The 17750-nt window shown below is 46.1% G+C and overlaps 1 protein-coding gene across 3 annotated transcripts in view; it reads right to left on the bottom strand.

The window, feature by feature from the left end:
• NXN (nucleoredoxin) overlaps positions 1-17750 on the bottom strand; it is a 141992-nt gene that overhangs the window by 52715 nt on the left and 71527 nt on the right. The gene's annotated exons all lie outside the window — the stretch shown is intronic.

Genomic DNA, 17750 nt, shown 5'->3' with positions numbered 1-17750 from the left:
GGGACTTCCCTGGTGGTCCAGTGGTAAAGAATCTGCCTTCCAATGCAGGGGACGCAGGTTCGATCCCTAGTCGGGGAAGTAAGATCCCACATGCCGCAGGGCAACTAAGCCCATGCGCCACAACTACTGAGCTCACACGCCTCAACTAGAGAGCCGGCGTACCCTGGAGCCTGCGCACCACAACTACAGAGCCCACATGCCCTGGAGCCTGCGTGCCACAACTAGAGAAGAGAAAACCTGCACGCCACAACTAGAGAGAAGCCCGCGCACCGCAGCCAAAGATCCTGCATGCCTCAACGAAGATCTCGTGTGCCAGCAACTAAGCCCGACGCAGTCAAAAATAAATAAAATAAATAAATAAATCTTAAAAAAAAGAGAGAGAAAAATAGCTTAATGTGGGAGACTCAAGTTTAAACAGATGTATTAGCAGTCAATTAACTTGCAAAGGATACGCAGAATATGTCAAAATGTTAGGTGAACATCCTGGATGAGGATTCTGCCTAGTCTTGAAAGACCCTCAGAGTTCCAGGAGCCGGAGCTATTTTGAGGGGCGCCGTGGGAGACGTGCATTTTGTCCTGGGCCAGACCGTGGGGCTTGCTGTGTACCGTCTCCTGGCTGGGCCTCTGCAGTAGCCCCAAGTCTCTGCCTCCATTTTGAGAACCCTTACCTCCATCTCCTACACTGCGGTCACCTGCAGCCCGTGTCACCTTACTAAACCACACCTGTTTAAAACCATTTTCTATTTAAAATCCTTCTGACACCTTCAAGATGAAGTCTGCACTCTTTGCCATGTAAGACTTTTGCTCCCATCGCTCTTTCCAGCCGTCTACTTGGATCTTATTTTTGCAACTGTACCTTGGATATTGCAATATTTGCAACTGTACCGCGGACTTCCCTGAACTCACCCCACCCTCTGTCCTCTGCATATGCCGTTCCCTCTGTCTGAATTGCCCTTCCCTGTCCCATTTATCTGACTGCTATTCGTTCATCAGACTTGATAAGAATCTCTGAAATCTCCCTGACCTCATCTCTCTCACACTCTCGTCCAGCCAGCAGAGCGAGGACTGAGCGCACCCTTGCTCTCACCCTTGTACTCCGTGCCACCGCATCACACATCCACTTCTCTCCTGTCCCCACTAACACCGAGACTCCCCCAGGAGCAGACACCGTGGTAGCCCCAGTGCCACACAGGCCCTGCGCCGGGTTCACCATCCAGCACGTGTTTGTGGAAGGAGTAAATGAGCAGAGAGGAATATCCAGGAAGGACGAAGAGGACAGATACTTCCCTTTCATCTCAGAAATCACTGCACGAGTGAAAGGTGCAGAGCACACAGAAGCCAGGCCGTTCGGCTCTTCATGGGGTCAGTCGGTCTTTGCAAGGCTGTCCGATCCTTCCAGAAGTGAGCAGGCAGCCAGATGGCACGCCACCCGCACGCGGGGGCCTTTATCAGGTCTGGCCCTTCTCACAGATGAACCTCAAGACTTGGATGAACCCTGTCCACCAAGCAGTCCCGTTTCTCACATCTCTTTTTCCGTTTCATTATTTGTTAATTTCCCATCTCCAATCTGTTCCTCTTTAAAGTGCAAGCAGTCACAACACACACGGGGCTACATCAAAGGCCAGAGTGCCTTGAGGAGGCATCCAGAACAGACAGTGGTCCTGCAGCCCCTGACACTGACTCAGGAGCGTCCCAGCTTCTGACTCACCAGGCACCTGCTCAGCCTCTCTGATCAGGAAGCTCTGGGCAGGCGATTTTAGGTTCCAGGGTGCAGCCTGTCACGTCTCTATTATGATCCAACAAGGGTTTCAGATCTACACAGGTTACAAAGTGGAGGAAGGTTTCTAAAGCGCCAGAAATGGCCCTGAGCTGCAAACGGGATCATTTCCTCAAAGCATTCTGGCAAAAGTTCCTATCCCCGTTCACTTACGTGTATTTTATACTCTGAGTAATACTTCTGCAGCATGTAAACTTAATACATTAGAAAGAGCCTGTAAGAATAATTGTTGTACGTAAGTTTCAATTGAAACACAGCTCTCCAGCTCTACCCACTAGGAAAAGACTTCTCATTTCAAATACTTGGGTCTGTAAATTACCTGGAGAAGTAAGTGAAAAGGAAAGTGTGAAATAGGTAAAATCTTGATGTTTTTTATTTCCTCTACTCTTTTGTATTCTGTGGACAAAGTTAAGTGCTAAGTTCTGCCGATTCTCCCACCAAGTGTCTCGGGGAACTAGTGACCTCGGTGAAGCATTGCCCCAGTGTCAAAGGTGGCGTGCCTCTGGGAAGGCCAGCTGTCCAGGAAGAGGGGGACGGTACCAGGCAGAGTGCTTGCTTTAAGCCAGTCGTTCTCAACCAAGGGTGATTTCATTTTGGTTGTCACAGCTGGGGAGAGAGGTTGCTACTAGCATGTAGTGGGCAGAAGGCAGGGATACTGTTAAATATTCTACAATGCACAGGACACACACACACACACACACACACACACACACACACACACAATTATCTGGCTCAAAACGTCAATAGTGCCAGGGTTGAGAAGCCCTGCTCTAAGCCTCTGCTGGAATTCTTCTGGTTTCCATCTGCTCCTGAATCACTTCCTAACTCCAATTCTCCAACACGGGTATACAGGTAACAGATTAGAGAAAGGAAGGGCAAGTTAACTCAGCAAGTGTCTGGCTCTCTGCCATGTGTTAGCAATAGGGAAAGCACCTTGAATTTATTGTGTAATTTGGAAGACTCATGGGCAAGCCTTAACGGTCTCATTTTTATAATCTGGTAAGAGATAGGTGGCGTAAAGGAACATCATGGAATAGGAAGGGCCAGGTTGAATGGGGAATCCTAGCCCCATAGTGTTTCCTTCTGAGCAAATAGTTTGGAATCACCCACACTTTCGGAGCTTTGATATAGGCTTTGATTTTAAGCACAGTGATCTTCACGGCTCTAGTTCTGGAGCCAGGTTTGCAACCAGCATTAATCAAAAGAATATATACCTCTCAGGCCCCTTCCATCAGCAACAGTGCTGAAGACTAGTCTGGCATCATCGCCTGCCTCAGTGATGAGATAAACAACAAAATCTATTACTGCTACCAGTCCAAGGCAAGTTTCTAAATCATAACTTTTGCAAATGTAAATCACAGCACATGCATTTTTTTTTTTTTAAGTTTTGTTTTGGCCACACAGTGTGGCATGTGGGATCTTAGTTCCCGGACCAGGGATCGAAACCGCGTCCCCTGCATTGGAAGCGTGAAGCCTTAACCACTGGACCACCAGGGAAGTCCCATGCATGTTTTTGATAAGCTTCCTCAAGCGGAAAAACTTCAAGTACCCTAGCTAACTGGGAATTACATGTTTTAGCCATGCCCAATCTAGCCATGCTACATTACTGATGAATTCTTAAGAGTTACTCCCAAGCTTGTAAAATGCTTTTGTGAACAACATGTCACAAGGCCTCTGTGGTGATATTTACTTTATTTCTTGGGAAACCTGAGGGTGGGAGTATAGGGGAGGAATTGTCAAAATTCGGACATGCCCATGGAAGTATGTTATGCATGGAATTTCATACACCATGTGTGCTGCGGCCCAACAGTAAAAAAAAGTTGAGGGGCTGTGGTTCTAATGCAGAACAAAGAAGGCCTGAAATAATACCAGCTGTAAATGGAAGAGCCTGGGACGGCACGGAGAGTTCCAGTATCAAGTCCTGATCGTTCAGCTAAGCTGCCAAAAACTCAAGGCCAGGACACGGAACCACATCATTAAAACACAGAAAGACAGCCAGAGGGGCGAGCCAGCACGTGTGAGCACTGCACCTATGATGGTAGATTTTCTGTATCAACTTGACCAGGCTACAGGGTAGCCAGATATTTGGTGAAACATTATTCTGGCTGTGTCTGTGTTTCTGGATAAGATGAACGTTTGAATCAGTAGACTGAGTAAGCAGATTGCCCTCCCCAATGTGGGTGGGCCTCATCCAACCCACTGAAGGCCTGAATTGAACAAAAGGCTGCGCAAGGCAGAGTTCACTCTCTGTCTGTCTTCCAGCTGGGATATAGGTCTTGTCCTGCTTTTGCACTTGGACTCAGACTAGAACTTACATCACTGGCTGGCTCTCCTCGGTCTCCAGCTCGCCAGGTGCAGATCTTCAGACCTCTCAGCCTCCAGAACTCCATGAGCCAACTCCTCATAATAAATCTCTTCATTTAGAAACATATATATATTTTTTATATATACTAAATATTTTAAATATATTAAATATAGAGAGATAGATCCTATTGGTTCTGTTTCTCTGGAGAACCCAGAGTAACAGAAAGCCCAAATCAATGACTTTTGCAGACCACAGAGAGAGTCTGTCACCTTCAAAATTATACACCGGACAACAGCATACTCTTATTGGAAACTTCTTCCAGCTTCTGCTTATCTGAGGCCTCCTGAGCCCTTGTGCTCGACAGTTTGGGGGAAGTGAAGTTCTACAAGCTTTGTTCACGTTAATAATGATGATGATAATATCCAAATGAGTTTGTAGGAAATTGCCTCCCTCCATCGAAGAAAAAGCAAATCCTCCCACAGTTGATTAAGGAAAAATGTTTAAACCTGCACTTAAACCATTTCCCTGGGGAAAAACAGGAGGCGGTCATTTATTACATAAGACAATGAAAGGGCAGGGGTGGGGTGAGACAACGGGGGTCTCATAAGAATTAACACTTCTCAGTTTCTTTCAATTCTCCAACACTCACTCCTAACACAGAATCATATTCTTCTGCATAAGTTCTCTCCTCTCAAGCACAAGCCCTTTTTCACAGACAAAGGCAACCTGTCATCACTGCAGAGACAGTCCTGCATGAGAACCAGAATCTGCTCTAGATGAATAAATAAATAAATTAGCTGGGACAAACGACAAAAATGACAAGAGGAAAGCATAATTCTGAAGAAACACATTAACAATGCAATTAACATAATGCAATGCATTGTTAAAAAGCAAAATAACATTAGTTACCATTGGTTGAGCACTTTGTCAAGAACCATGTGCTTATTTAGAACATTGTCTGGGGCTCTGAGTTAGTACAATGTAAGTATTAGCTATTTATATTATTCAATCTCTTGTTACAAGTTAGAGCAAGTGAAGGGGAAAGAAGAAGAGACATCTGAGCTGCTTTTTGAAGAATGAACTGGATTTTATTAGGCAGGTTGTGAGAAGGATGGGGTAAAGCATCCAAGACAGAGAGAGAGGCAGGGTAAAGCCTAGCACGTTTTGGGGGAACTGCAAGTTTTTAGGACCGTGGAATACAAACTTTCGGAGGCTAGTAAGGAGGGTGGGGAGCAGTGGGAGACTGAGTCATACGGGCTGACAAGTGTGACTCTAATTGACGTCATCATTGAAACAAACTATTGGAAACGAGGCCAGACCTAGAAAACCTGGGCTGCACTCTGGGGACATAGTCTGAAGGGGGAGATAGACAAGAACTAACTAGGACATGGGTGACGGATGCCATAACAGAGATCTGTAGAGCAAAGTGATACACACAGCAGAGGGAAGGTTTCTTAGAGTCAGTGACGGCTGAAGGGACAATGGATACAGCTTACTTTGAGCACAACTTCACCAGACAGAGAAGAAGGGAAGGGCACCCCTGGTGGAGGAATCAGCACGCACAAAGGTGCAAAGGTGTAACAGCAGGTGGTGGTTTGAGGATCTTTGGTGCAGATCAGTGTGGTAGAGGGTAGTGGCAAGGTGAGAGGGCAAGGAAGCAAGGTGGGGCTCGGTGGTAGGAGGCATTGGAGTCCATGCCAAGTTCTGGACTTAATCCGTCAACAATGAAGGTTTGTATGTAGGGCAGTGACATGAACAACTGATGTTGTAGAAAGGTCATCCTGGGAGTTGTGTAGAGGGGGTGAGACTGGAGGTCAGTGGACTAGTTAAGGGATTACTAAAACAATGGCACTGGGATCTAACTAGATTCAGAGAATGGGGGGAGTTGAGAAATGCCAAGATTTGTAGCTTGGGTAAATGGTCAGTATAACCTTGTTAGCAGAGTTAACTAGAGCTTGAAAAAGCAGGTAGAGTCAGTTAAAAGCTCAACTATTTGTTGAATGAATGAATGAAAGAATGGGTGGGTAGAGAGAGAAGGAGAGAACAAAGTGGAGGAAAAACTGGTGGAGGCTGGGGAATGAGCTTGGTTTTGGACCAGGGAACCGGAGGCCTCTCCAGCGACCAGGTAAGGACACCACTGGCTGAGTGATGAGTGGGAGATGTTGCCTTTCCCCATCCTGGGAGGCTACATCTTACATGCAGAAGAGCTAGAGGGGAAGAGCCTCTTGCAACTGCCTCTTTTTGGCCTCCAATGAGGGGGGTCAGCAAAAAGGATGATTCAGAAGAAAGAACTTGGCTAGGTATGTGTCTTTCAAGCCAAAGGGCTCTAGAAGCTTCTCTCACAGGTATGGAATTCAACCACAATGCCCACTGTGGGGAAGCAGTGTTTTGGTCCAAGAAGAAAATGACGAACAAAATGACATTAAGACCAATCAATTCATCTTTCAAATAGAATCTCTGAGCTGTATCTTGTTTGGTTAAGAATGGAAATTCCACTTTTATTCCAAGCAAATCTTCTGACTCACCAAACTCAAGGATGAGGTTTCATTCAAGAAAAAAATTTTTTTTTTAATTTATTTTAGGGCTTCCCTGGTGACGCAGTGGTTGAGAGTCCGCCTGCCGATGCAGGGGACACGGGTTCGTGCCCCGGTCCGGGAAGATCCCACATGCCGCAGAGCGACTGGGCCCATGAGCCATGGCCGCTGAGCCTGAGCATCCGGAGCCTGTGCTCTGCAACAGGAGAGGCCACAACAGTGACAGGCCCGCGTATTGGAAAAAAAAAAAAAAAATTATTTTATTTATTTATTTTTGGCTGCATTGGGTCTTTGTTGCTGCGCGCGGGCTTTCTCTAGTTGTGGCGAGTGGGGGCTACTCTTTGTTGTGGTACGCGGGCTTCTCACTGCGGTGGCTTCTCTTGTTGAGAAGCACGGGTTCTAGGCGCACGGGCTTCAGTAGTTGTGGCTCGTGGGCTCTAGAGCACAGGCTCAGTAGTTGTGGCACACGGGCTTAGCTGCTCCGCAGCATGTGGGATCTTCCCGACCAGGACTTGAACCCGTGTCCCCTACATTGGCAGGCAGATTCTTAACCATTGTGCCACCAGGGAAGCACTAAGACATTTTTTAAACAATGAGATCACAGTGATTTTTAAAAAATCATGATCGGGGCGGGGGGGTCTTATCATTCAGGGCATAATTCCTAATCCTGGTCTCTGAAGACAACACAGAGCCTTGAGCGAATCATTCTCTTTTTTTTTGCGGGGGTGGGGGGCGGGGGGTGTTTATTTTCTCATATGTAAAATTAAAGAATTTAATTAAATAACTTTGGATTAACTACCAGGGCTGAGGTTTATGATAAGATTGTGATTAGGGGCACATAAAAGGAGAAAAATATCTTAATAACTGCTTTTTTATTGCCTGTTGGAGCCTTTCTCAGTAAACTAATAAATTGCACTTTTCCTGGAGAGAAAAATCTTGGAAATGACCCATTTCCCCAATAGGAGATCATTTCCTGTAATTCACATGTGGTAGAGTTAAAAAAGATCATTTGAACTTAGCTCAGATAGGTCAGGGAGAAAATTCAAAATAAGTATTTATTTTTCTGATTAAAACCAAACAATCAGACTCAAAATAGGGAGGCCATAGAAAAGCCACAGAATCTTCCAAGTGGCTGCGAGCTGCACACACAAAGACCTCTACTAATGGCAAGAAGAAGCAGGGAAAAGAGGGAAAGGTGCTTCCCCTGCTCCCCCAAGGGGGCAGAGCTGGGGTCTGTTGGTCAAATTCCTTACACATATTAAGAAGCAGAGCATCCTTTTGGCCAAAAGAGTAAGTTGACTGTGAGAGACAGATACTTCCAACTGGAAACTAACTAAGGCATTTGGTCTGAGACTAGGATAAGGCCATCTGAAAGGTGGCCCTTCTCCAATGAGGCTGATCAGACCGGGGTCCACTGGCTCAAACACGTGGAAATTTCTCCCTCCCTTTCTGCTCCCTCTATGCCAGGTTGGGCATGAGCCCCACCTCTGCTCACACTCTAAACAATCAGAAAGTGTTAGGTATTAGAGTGAGGTACAGAACAAAGGACAGAACATCAGCTGGAGTCTGAATGGTCGTGGAATGTCTTCCTGGGAAATGTGAGACTGAAAATAGGTCTGAGAGTGAAAAAGAGTCCTAAACGTGAAAGGCAGAACAATGAAGCTTGTCCAAAACAACAGAAGGTGAAAGAAAACACTTAGGATGAAAGCCTCAGCGTGCTGAAAGATTTCTTACGACACAAAAGCACCCACCCTTAATGAAAGGTCTGACAAATGTGACTTCATTTTAAGATTAATACCTAATTCTATTTACATAAAACTCCCAAACAGCCAAAACTAAACCACAGTGCTTAGGAAAGCACGCTTAGGTCGAGAATTCTGGACGGAGGCAAGGAAATGACTGCCATTCAGGGGATGGCTCCCTTTGAAAGCGAGGAAGGCCTTGTGCCAGGAGAGGGGCACATGGGAGGCTTTGACAGTATGACAAAGGTCTATTTCTTGAGTTAGATGCAGTCATATGGGAGTTCACCTCATAATAACGCATTAACTCGCTCATTTATGTCTTTTGCACTTTTCTGTATGCATGTTATACTGGACATAAAGGTTTTAAGAAAAAAAAAAAAGTGAAGGGGAATCAGACAGCTGAACTACAGAACATATGACCCCAAAGAGCCTCTACACAAGTTCAAGAAGAGCCAGTAAGCACAAATGAACCTACCTACAAAACAGAAACAGACTCACAGACATAGAGAACAGACTTGTGGTTGCCAAGGGGGAGGGGAGAGGGGGAAGGATGGACTGGGAGTTTGGGGTTAGTAGATGCAAACTATTACATATAGGATGGATAAACAACAAGGTCCTACTGTATAGCACAGGGAACTATATCCAGTCTCCTGGGATAAACCATAATGGAAAAGAATACCAAAAAAACAATGTATATATATGTATAACTGAGTCACTTTGCTGTACAGCAGAAATTAGCACAACATTGTAAATCAACTATACTTCAATTAAAAAATTTTTTTTTGAAGAAAAAAAAAGAAAAAGAGCCAGTAAGGATAAAAAGGAGCTAGCTTGTCTTCTGTCAGTGATGATCAAAATTCAGACAAAGGTCATTCAAACAACCATAAAAAAAGTATTACTACGGAATTATTCATTTTTAAGGTGTGATAATGATATTTTGGTTGTGTGTGTGTGTGCGTGTGTTTTGAAGAAGTCCTTATCTTTTAGAAATAGCAAAACATTCATGATGGAAATGATAGGACATCTGGGATTTGCTTTAAAATAAGCTGGGGAGGAGGTGTTAGTGCAGGTGAATGTGGAACAAGCAGTACTGGCTGTGAACAGCTGAGGCGGGGTGATGAGGGTTCCTTATAATATCCTCTCCACTGTGAAAACGTGAAGTTTGGAATTTAACATCGTTTTTTAAAAAAGAAAGCAAAAAAAAAAAAGAAGGTAAGGGAATACTATCTTGGAAAGATTCTAATACTGGTTGTTCAATAACTGGGAAGAACTCTCCTTGGCACCACAAATAAACATATTTCTTAACATACAGAGGGGGTCATGTGCCTACGTGGGTACTGCTCAGCTCCAATCCCTGCCTAGAACAAGAGTCAGCAACAGTGCCTCTCACACACATCGTCGTATTTAATCCCCAAAATAGCCCGGAAAGGTGGGCATCATCATCATCCCCATGTTCATATATAAGAAAACTGAGGTTAAGAGAGGCTAAGTGACATTTTTTACGGAGCCAGAGCCACTGATAAAGCTAGAACAGAAAGCAAAACCTCCATTCTGTTGTTATTTCAACAACAGAAATAAGTGATTATAATAACTAAAGCCTGTTACATCTTATAACTTCCTGACAAGAAAATGCCTGAAAATGCCTCTAACACTTAGTGCCTCCAGATGGATAGAACCAAGTGATGTGAAAACCAAAAACTTATGCAAATGTGTATCTGACAAAGGATTCCTACCCGGACTACATAAAGAACTCTTACAAATCAACAACAGAAAGATGAACAGCCCAATAAAAAACGGGCAACAGATCTGGACACTTCAAGAAAGAAACAGGTGGCTGGCCAAAATAAGCATATGGAAAGGTGCTCCACATCATAGCCACCAGGGAAATGCAAATGAAACCCACGTCACACACACAAGAAGAGCGTAAGACTGGCAACACCAAAGGCTGCCGAGGAGTGGGAACAAAGGGAACTCTCACACACTGCTGGTGGGAGTAAAGATGGTACAACCAGGGCTTCCCTGGTGGTGCAGTGGTTGGGGGTCCGCCTGCCGATGCGGGGGAGGCGGGTTCGTGCCCCGGTCCGGGAAGATCCCACATGCCGCGGGGCGGCTGGGCCCACGGCCGTTGAGCCTGTGTGTCCAGAGCCTGTGCTTCGCGGCGGGGGAGGCCGCAGCGGTGGGAGGCCCGCGTATCGCAAAAAAAAAAAAAAAAAAAAAAAAGATGGTACAACCACTTCGGCGAATTGTTATAAACGTAAATATACATTTACTCTATAACCCTACAATACTACTCATAGGTATTCACCCAGAGAAAATGAAAACTATATCCATAAAGAGAATTATACAAGAATGTTTGTAGCAGCCCTCCCCCACCCCAAACTGGAAACAATTCACACCTCCATCCACAGAAGAATGGTGAAATTGTGACATGAGTGTTCATTCAATGGAATACTTCTCAGCAATAACAAACAGCACACTATTGATACATGCAACAACATGGACTATCCTTATGAACATTAAATGCATATGAATGACTCCATTTATGACATTCTAGAACAGGAAGAACTAAATTATAGTGACAAAAGACCAAAAGTGATGGGGGGTGGGGAGGACCAGTTGACTGGAAAGGAGCATAAGAGAACTTTCTAGAGAGACAGAAATGTTCTATATCTTGTTTTGAATGATATTTACATAACAGTTGTCCAAACACATTGAACTAAATACTTAAGATCTATGCATTTTATTGTATTAAATTACACCAAAACAAAACAAAGCAAAAAAACACATGCCAAAAAGAAAAAGAAAAACCAAACCTTTGTTCCTCCATCGAGGGGTAAGTAATTGAGAATGCCAGAGTAAACACGTGGGGCCTGCCAGCTGGGCGTGTTCGCTTTGCCCTGTGCGAACACCTCCCCTCCCTATCTTTCTCTGTGATTATTCCCTGTCTCGGTGAATGGCACCAGCTACCTTCCACCCAGTTTCCCAAGCCAGAAGACTGGGAGTCCAGCCATACTCATCCCTCTTCTTCACTTCTACTTGATCACATCCACTCCTGAATCTAACCGCCCCTACCCACTGCCTGCCCTCCATCCCAGCTGCCTCCTGACCATTTCCAGGCTGGCTTTCCAATTTGTCCTCATCCCAAAACAAAATCCTCTACCTAACATCCTTTTGTTGTTCCTGGTCACCCTGAGGATAAGGACCAAACTCCTCAGCAAGATAAGCAAAGGCAGTCAGTACCCTTCGTGCATCAAACAACTCTTTGCTTCAGATGTTACAGCTGCCTGGGGCACCCTCCTCCCCCTTATTGCTCCCCTATCTTCACACCTGTCCACCTGGTGAGTCCCTGTTCTTCCTTAAGACTTAGATCAAGCAACACCTATTCCCACAAGCCTCTCTCCTAAGCATCCCTCCTTGGCCCTCTGCCTCAGACATCCCCTTACACTGGCACATGGCTTATATGCTTACAAAACGGCTTACATGATGGGGCCAGGCACCGGGTGTGAGCACATTACATATGTTAGCTCATTTAACAGCAATTATCACTCTGCACAGTGATGACTGGTTTTCTTTTGTCTAAACGGACTCAACTGTAAATAGAGGTTATTCTGTTCAACTAGGACCTTTTCAAGCACTAGGAAAATATAGGTACTAGCTTAACTCTTTCCTGAATAAATGAGGGTCACACAGTGAAGGCCTGAAACGGTTTGCATGTCATTTTACTTCGACAAGCAAAGTGAACATAGAGGACATCCAGGCAAGACGCCAAGGCTGCTACCTGGCTTGCTGGGGCAAAACCCAACTGCACCCGAACGATTTTTTAGGCATACGTCACTCGCCACACCCAACCATCTGGTGTCTCTAGGGCTCTAACAACCAAACTCCTACAACCACCTTGTACAAAGTACCTACTGTATACCTTGCACTGTCCTGGTCTCTCACGTAATCTAACCCCTGCCACAGCTGCAAAGATAGGCATCACCATCATCCCCATGTTTATGTACAAGAAAATTGAGGTTCAGAGAGGTTAAGTAACTTTGTTTAAAGGATCAGAGCCACGGAATGGTAAAGTCTAGAACAAAAAGCAGTTCTAAGGCCAAAAACCTACCTTGTTCCCACTCACCACTCTGCTTCCCGGGAAGACAAAAATGGGAAACCTTGAGAAATGGTTTCTCAAGGTTTCTCAATGGCTGCCTTGAGACAATGTTTTTTTGAGTCACTGTTATATGGATGTATATCCACTTTTTGTAGAATGGGAAACCCAAACTCACTGTGACTCTGTGACCTTGCTGAGGCCACTCGAAGAGCAGTGACAGGAGCGAGGCAGGAGTGAGGTCTGTTCTGCACCGCCAGGCGGCTGCCAAAAGGCTGAACAGCAGGTCCCTAACTCCATGCTCACCCCACGCATCACATTTCTTACCTGCTCAAACCCACCCTATAGCTGCGAGTTACAGTGACCAACTGGGCTTGTTGGGCTTAAGGTATAGAATTTCTAGAGAACTAGGGATATGGTGACAATATGTTTATAGTCTCTAGTGGCTCTGGATTAAAATAGCAAAAATCTTTAAAGCCAAAAGCCTAGTAGGTAAAGACCACAGAACTAAGCAGAAAATGTTTTGCATGAGTATTGCCTTAAGGGACAGGGGATGTGCTGGAGGTCATTCTGGGAGGAGAAGCTCCTCTAGAAGGAGGATCTAGAAGACACTTGTGGGAAGCTGTTTGTTTAAGGCGAGGCTGACTCCATTGACCACGGAGGATGTGAGGAGGCCATCAGTTCGCACCCTCCCAAGAGGTGATAGGAAGCGGAGAGCTGAGCTGATGGAACTGTGATCCCATGCAGCATGGAGCCTGCAGAACCCACAGCATGTGGGGAAAGTGAGCTGGACTCTGCTTTGTCATGAGTAACCATGAGATGCAAGCCAACGCGGGCCCCCGGAGCCAGGCCCTGGAGCACCAGGAGGAAGCTGGCAGGTGGGTGGTTCCATCTCTCCTGAGGAAGGGCAGGTGGGTGAGAGAAAGATCTCCAAGAAATCGATCCAGCCTCTTCCTCCTCCATTGTGTCTTGGACATCAATTCATAGAATATGCAATTCCCGTTTTTAAATGAAAAAAAAAAAAGGGACTATTTGCTAACCTCTCCTTCGTCCTTCATACCAACATGTGCAGGAACTGGGCCAATGAGGACGGGAAGGTAAAGACTGAGAGTGAGAAGAGAGCTGATCTGGATAAAGAAGGCTGACCCTCTGTTACTATCCTAGTTTCTCAGACGTGGAAACACCCTGTTCACAGCTGAGGCCTAGGCCTCTCCTTCTCCCTCTTTTTCTCCACTTTTTTCCCTGAGCCCCCTGGGCAGAAGCTGCTCCCTGGCTGTTGTAAAAGTAGTCTTTGTTTTTGGAGTTCAACCAGCATGGGCCTTGAATTTCCATTACATCCACAGCTCCAAACTCCTCCTACAGCACCTTCCCGACCTCAGGCTAAAGAAAGAAAACAGCCGGCCAAAAGCAACCTGGGCTAAGACACTAAAACCTCCTCTCCAAAGAGATCACCTATGAGGAGACCCTCCGGAATCCTCTCCCAAAAGCAGGCACCACCCTGGGAGAACCAGAAGTTCCCGTACAGACAAGCATGGAAGAAAGCTCCCTTAGTAAAGAGTTCGGGGGTGACTGAACCCCAGAGGTCAAGGTACAAAAATGGGGTCAGCAAGGCCACAGGGCCTCGGCCTGGTGAGTAGGATGAGTACATCTAAAGACAGGCTCGGGTCTCCGTGGGTGGTGGTGTAGGGGCGTGGTCAGCAAAGAGCGGAGAAAATCAGGGTTCACAGAAGCACGTTCTGGAAGTATGCCTGGCACTGCCTGGGGGACAGAAATTCAGTGGTCACAGGAGCTGGGGACAGGTCAGGGGAAATGTCCCTCCACCTCTCCACCCACCTGCCTAAAAATCCCTCTGGTTCCTAATTTGGTTTCTAGTCCCCTAGATAACGGGGAAATGCATGGTCCTGGGTGGGGATACGGATGTTCAGATACCAGAAAAGGGACGGATGGCCCCTTGTGAATCAATAAACTAGCCTGAGCTGATGTCTCATCACCTCTGTTTCTCATCACCTCTGGAGGTCCTGCTAAAACATGTTTCTAGAATGTGCACAAATAGTTCTCAAGCAGCTGTATCCCAAACACCAATCTAGAACCTAGGGAACCAGAGATCAAAAACATGGTTTCCATACTCTCATATCTGATTAATCCACCCCAATAAAGTCACCCAGTGAATTAAAGATCCCAGTAGAGAGGTGGCTGACCTCAGCTGGCTAACAGCCATACACTGCTTGCCCGGGCTGCCCACTGTCCTGTACACAATGAAAATGAAGTATTAAAACCTGTTATTTTTTATTATTATTAACTTGTGGGGTTTCCCCCTCAGATGTATAGCTGAGGACAAGGAAGAAAGACTGAGGTATGGATGAAAGGAGTCTGGCAAGTGCCGTCTCAGTTAGGGGTGAGAGAGGCAGCTAAGATGAAGCAGTCTGCGTGAGATGAGCTGGCATAAGGGAGAATCCCAAGGAAAGGGTCTTGTCACAATGACGGGTCCCACACAGATCAGGTGAGGCTTGGATGGTGACTGTATGTGCAGGTCTGAGCAGGAGGCAGACACTAAGAAGGGTTAAGGGTTCCATAGTCTTCCATTTCTCAGCCATGAATAGTCTCTGCAATTAAATGGCTTTTTCCTTTTCTTTTTGCAGCTGCTCCATTCTGAAGACAGGCTCTATGCCCACCTGGGGACTACGATACATGCTTTTCATGCCCCTTAGGAAATCCTAAACAAAAGCTCAAACACAGCTCAAAACCCTGGCTGGGAACCACACAAAAGACAGAAAGAGGCTGACATGAGGTGGGGTCCATCAGAAGTTGAAGGCTCCGCATTCGACCCTTCACATTCTGATCTCAGTGCAGGATTTCTCAACCAAAGCTTTCGGGTCCCAAGCGTAAGGCAGACTGGACTGCTGCCAGGAAACTATGCAAGGCTATGTTCTTGTACAGACTCTTTCCAGCATTATTCTTGGCTCTGCTAACATTGCTTTGGCTTTAAAAAAATCAATAAATAAAGCAAGCAGAAGGTCCCCTCACAACCAGGGCTGGACCAAAGATACTCCTTTCCAAGCCAAAGGAGTATCTAGTCCAAGGAGGTATGTTCTGCTGGATACCTGATACCTTCACATGATTTTCCTTGGGAGGGCCAGCAGTACCCAGGTGACTTTGCTACATGAGATCAGTGTTGCTAGGCTACCAGAAATCACTGTGGTAAGGGAACAGCCAAGGATTCCAGGGCCGGGGTGGTGGGGGAGGGAGGGATCAGCAGGATAAAGGGATGCGAGGACAGGAAATAAAGTCCCAATGACACAATGACTTTTAAGGCTCTGAAGGGAAATTGCTGGACCCTGAAAGTTTCAGTTCTAGAAAGTGGATCAAAATCCTTTCCAGTGATCTTGAAAGATACTACATAAAGAAAGTGTACAAATAACAGCTCTTACTCCTCTGGGTGCTTTGAATCCTGACCTAAATCAAAAGGAAGAATGCCTTGATCTCATTCTAGTATTTATTCTAACATTTTTGCTTGACAGTCTGGGTACAACAAACAAACTTTTATCTAGTAGGAGCTCAGTAAATACTGGTTAGTGGACTGGCCAGGACCCTCCCAGGGAAGAGACCACAGCAGTGAAGGATCAACAGGAGAAAGAGAGGATGTGTGCAAGCTCTGCAGCAACAGGGCAGCGTGTGATTCGTGGGTGTGATGCAGGAAGCTCTTGTCACCAAGTCAACAAGGATACCTCCTCCTGCACCACGTATTTGGAGATTTTCCAACTCCCAGGCATTTTCAGTCCTTTACTCCTTCCACTAACAACCCACAGCTTACTTCTGAGTGACGAGGCCAAGAAAAGAATCTACTTTGTCAGAACCAGCCATAGGTAAACAAATACAAAGCACGTGTGCGCTAGCCAATTATATAATAAAACAGAAATGCAGGCTCGCGGCAGCTACGTGACCCAGTGTTTCCATCCACTTGCTGTAGGTGAACCTCCATTACTGCGATGGCTTCTGGCGAGGGTGAAAAGAAGAAGGTTTTCCGTGTGTTTCTATGAGCCTTCTCTACCTCCTTTTTCGTAAGGAAAAGCAAAATGCCATTAAACCCAATTCACATTCAGTGGGAAGAAGTACAGTCAAGTAGAAAGACTTAGGCTGATGTCACAGAGGCCTGAGTCTGAACCCTTGTTCTGTTATACCCCACTGGCCATGAGGTCCAGAGCTAGTATACTGAACCCCTCCAAGCTTCAGTCCCCTTGTTCATAAGACAGAGATGTCTACAGCTATCACACAGGTTGCTGAGACAACTAGGGCAGATAATCCACGTTCAGAAAGCACCTAGGACATAGCATGTGCTCGGTAAGTGTTCCTTTCCCTTCAACTTGGGTTTATACCACACCTAAGGGATGTGGTGCAGGTATCATCGTAGGTGTAGAAAAGGACAGAATGGCTTCCCTGGTGGCGCAGTGGTTGAGAGTCCGTCCGCCTGCCGATGCAGGGGACACGGGTTTGTGCCCTGGTCCGGGAAGATCCCACGTGCCGCGGAGCGGCTGGGCCCGTGAGCCATGGCCGCTGAGCCTGCGCGCCCGTAGCCTGTGCTCCGCAACGGGAGAGGCCACAACAGTGAGAGCCCCGCGCGTACCGCAAAAAAAAAAAAAAGAAAGAAAAGGACAGAAGACTAGGCTTAAGGAGCTTGTAATGCAAAAGAAAGAGAGTGAGGGAGAGAGAATTCACATCTTAGAACAAGGCTGGAGAAAGTTCAGCAGAGAAAAAAAAAAAATAGAGTGCTCCAAGGTCTTCAGACAATTGCTATTATCAATCAAAATGAAAAAATACAGATGGGATATCAGAGGACTTTCTGATACATTGGAACATACACAAACTTTGATCTACTCAAAATTCCAGACTCAAAAAAACAAAAGGGGGCTCCCCTGGTGGCACAGTGGTTAAGAATCTGCCTGCCAATGCAGGGGACATGGGTTTGAGCCCTGGTCCGGGAAGATCCCCCATGCCACGGACCAACTAAGCCCGTGCACCACAACTACTGAGCCTGCGCTCTAGAGCCCACAAGCCACAACTACTGAGCCCGCGTGCCACAACTACTGAAGCCCGCACGCCTAGAGCCCGTGCTCTGCAACGAGAAGACACTGCAATGAGGAGCCCACACACTGCAATGAACAGTAGCCCCCGCTCGCTGCAACTAGAGAAAGCCCGCGTGCAGCAACGAACACCCAGTGCAGCCAAAGATAAAAAATATTAATTAATTTAAAAAAAAAGAACAAACCAAGAACCAGAAAGTGGGGAGTTTTTCTAAGTCTTA

Source organism: Aethalodelphis obliquidens, unplaced genomic scaffold, assembly GCF_003676395.1.
Source record: "Aethalodelphis obliquidens isolate GAN/ISIS:26980383/991018 unplaced genomic scaffold, ASM367639v1 scaffold38, whole genome shotgun sequence".
Lineage (NCBI taxonomy): Eukaryota > Metazoa > Chordata > Mammalia > Artiodactyla > Delphinidae > Aethalodelphis > Aethalodelphis obliquidens.
This window is presented reverse-complemented; position numbering and strand designations above follow the sequence as displayed.